Genomic DNA, 3537 nt, shown 5'->3' with positions numbered 1-3537 from the left:
CCTGCTGAAGGTGTCCCAGGGCTGGAGCTCCACCCGTTCTGCTTAGGGCCTGGGAATGAGCTTGGCCGATGCTCTCCTGTCCAGGGAGGCTTAGCGTGGCCATGGCACGGCATTGGCAAAACGATGGCATCAAGATGTTCACCCTTAAAAGTGCTTCTCCCCTCCCAGCCTGGCATTTCGGTGGCTCCCGGTAGCAACACTCACACCAGCACAACACCACAGGCACTGTGCTCCACAGCTTCCTCCGGATAAGGCTTTCTGCTGGGAAACAGCACTTTTTGGCAGCGGGAAAGGCAGGAAGAGATGCAGGCAGGGCAGAGGAGATGCTTTCAGGTACGACTTCTATCTGGGTGTCTGGGAACACTGGCCAGGCGAGGGAGAAAGAACAGCCTCTTCTTCATCTCCAACTGTTCCCAACATTGTGACAGCAACACCCAGCAACCCAGAGAGCTCATCCCAGTGTATCCTGAGGGATGGAGGTCTTGAAGTTCTGCCGAGTCCCACAATGTTCAGGAGGACCCACTCCCACCCAGGATGTTCCCTCCAACCCCACCCAATAAGTCCACCTTGGCAGGGCAACAAACACCACACCATGACGCCACAACACGGTGCAACGAAGGGTTCACAGCACCAAGACTCATTTCCCTCTTCATCCTCTCCATGAGCAAAAATGCACCTACATGGGTCCTTCTGCACCTGGACACCCACACTGCCAACCTCCTTGCTACAGCATAGCAGAGATGCTCCAATTTTGCACGGGTTTGGGGGAGAAATCCATGGAAAAAGAAATGCAGTGAGGATTTCAGTGTGATCATTCTCATCTGTTTATAAAAATGCATCTTCCCGAAGAAGCAGGATGTAGGTGAGCCCCTGCCCTTTTAACATAACTTGACTTTGGGGGCATGGGAGTAGCTCCCTGTGCTGACCTTTGGGATGAAGCGGCCACCCCGCTGAGCCACAGAAGCTCTCTCCTCGAAAGGGCAGAAGGGTTTGGCAGCTCTGCCGCCCGGGGCCGATCGCTCAAGTCAGCAGCGGAGCAAGGAGCTTGTCTGCTGGAGGATGAGGATGGCGTTGAGCAGCAGGAGGGCTGGGGATTCAGATGGACACATGGACACTGGGTTGATGGCGGGGGGAAACAGCATAGCGACAGCACTGCTTTTCCACTGAAAATTCATTAAAAAAACCAGTTCCAATGACTTTCTCTTTTTGATGGATCTTCAACAGTGAGTCTACAACCCACCAAGAATCCTCAAAGTAAAGTCATCTCTAAACAGCACCATGGCTCTGCTGTTTCCCCAAAATCCCATGTTTCACAGAATCATAGAATAGTTTGGGTGAGAACTGACCTTTCAAGATCATCCAGTCCAACTCCCCTGTTTCAGGCAAGGACATCTTTTACTCTGTCAGGCTGCTCAAAGCCCCATCCAACGTGGCCCTGAACACTTCCAACGATGGGGCAGCCACAACCTCTCTGGGCAACCTGCTCCCCTGTCTCACCACCCTCAGCGTAAAACATTTCTTCCTCATGCCTGGTCTAAACCTACCCTCTGTCAGTTTAAAACTGTTGCCCGTTGTCCTGTCACTACAGGACTTGGTATAAAAACTCTCTCCATCTTTCTTATAAACCACCTTTAAGTACTGGAAGGCTGCAATAGGGTCCTCCTTCTCTTCTCCAGGCTGAACAACCCCAACTCTCTCAGCCTGTCTCCACAGCAGAGCTGTTCCAGCCCTTGGACCATTTCCTTTGCTTCCTCTGGATCTACTCCAACAAGTCCACGTCTTTCCTGTGCTGGGGACCCCAGAGCTGGACTCAGTTCTCCAGGGGAGAATCCCACAATGGAGCAGAGGGGGAGAATCCCCTGCCTCAACCTGCTGACCACGCTTCTCTTGACAGAGCCCAGGATACAGCTGGCTCGCTTCCATCTGTGGACAGCACTGGAAAAGCATCACTAAAGACCACAGCATCCGAGTCACCAGGCAAGGCTATCTCCTGCCTGTCCCAAGCTGGTAGAAACATTGATGCTTATTTTGGGTATGCCATTCAAGAGCAGGTATGGGAAAATGACCTCCTCTGGCACAGAAAGCTCTGTTTTAAGCAGCCATCCTCCTGCAAACCACCTAGGAAACAGATGTTTCAATCAAGCAGAGGTTTGCGAGAACAGTTTTCACTTTTTTCCTAACTTTTTCCCAACTCATGCTTGTCTGGACACCTCCGTCTGCAGATGGGATACGGCCCGGACAAAGAATACATGCTTTGGAAAAGGCAGTGACAGGACAGCTTTCCAGGGCAGTAATTTTTCACAAAATACTAGCACAACCCTCAACTGATAATTGCTTTAAAAATATGTGAAAGAAAAATGGGGGAGAGAAAAAAATAAAGGCACAGCCTGTTAGGCATTGAAGGCTGGGATGAACACAGGGGCTGCTGGGTGATGGAGAGTTAGGGAGGCTGAAAGCTGAGATGGCGAAGGGCCAGCTGAGATCATCTGCATGGACAAGACGTGCACACCCCTATGAATTCCCCTTTCCCCCCATGCTTTGCCCAAAGCCATTCTTTATTGGGATGGGCAGCAATGCCCAGAAATTACACTGATCCGGTGATGAGGGGTGGGCAGAGCTGTTGAACTCGCTTTTCCAGGATAAGTGGATCCCAAGGAAAGCAATAGCAAAACCTCAGGATTTATGTTTTATAGAATGTCAGGTAGGAAAACAGGAAGGGATGGTCTCTCAAGCTGTGCCATCACCCTTCTGAAGGGCATCAACGTGCTAAGCTATTGTCCTTGTAGCCAGGGTCAGGACTAGTTCAACGGCACCGATCCCACGTGATGGCAAGTTGGCCTGAGGGTACATCAGATGTACCCGCTGGAAGGTTTCTAGTCCACCATCACCTCCAGATCTCCATCCATGCGATGACGGTGACACCATGCAAATGAATTACGAACCTGCCTTAAGTTAATTACTGCCGATTATCATCAGGGTGGCAGCTCTTCAGAGCTTCTGCCCCAGGATGCGAGATCCACTCCCATACAACAGAACCACAGAATGGTTTGGGTTGGAAGGGACCTTAAAGATCATCTAGTTCCAACCCAATGTATAGCAGTTCCCAGCACAAAATGGACTTTGGAAGGGGAAGAGCAGAAAAAAAAGAGCCCTGGCCTCAAAAAGCCGCATAGATGTGTCACCCTCGTAGCCGGTGGTGATGCTGCGATGATGGGGAATGACGTTTTGGGGAATAGCTGAGAAACACAGTACCTAAGGGACTAGTTACAAATCCCTGCCCCAGGAAAGTGCCACGGTCCTGGCTGTGTGCCAGGAGCAGGATGCACCACCTCCCCGGCACAGACCTCTGCGCTGATCATTGTACCAGACCACATTTATTGGCTCCACAGCAAAAAGATACTTAATAAAGAAAACAAACCGTGTGCGACTAATCCCAGGGCCGTGTCCTCGGCTCAAGTTTCTAATGGCTTTTCCACGCCGCTCCCAGCCCTTCTTCCGTAACGCCCCGTCCATCACCGCTGTTTCAGGGCTGGGATG

General features: G+C 51.3%; 1 protein-coding gene across 1 annotated transcript in view; it reads right to left on the bottom strand.

The window, feature by feature from the left end:
• The window catches only part of LOC104508793 (zinc finger CCCH domain-containing protein 3-like), a gene marked incomplete at both ends in the record, with an annotated part of 45768 nt that overhangs the window by 2579 nt on the left and 39652 nt on the right, over positions 1-3537 (bottom strand). The window lies entirely within an intron of this gene.

The sequence above is a fragment of the Eurypyga helias genome, unplaced genomic scaffold (assembly GCF_000690775.1).
Source record: "Eurypyga helias isolate BGI_N326 unplaced genomic scaffold, ASM69077v1 scaffold4404, whole genome shotgun sequence".
Classification (NCBI taxonomy): domain Eukaryota; kingdom Metazoa; phylum Chordata; class Aves; order Eurypygiformes; family Eurypygidae; genus Eurypyga; species Eurypyga helias.
This window is presented reverse-complemented; position numbering and strand designations above follow the sequence as displayed.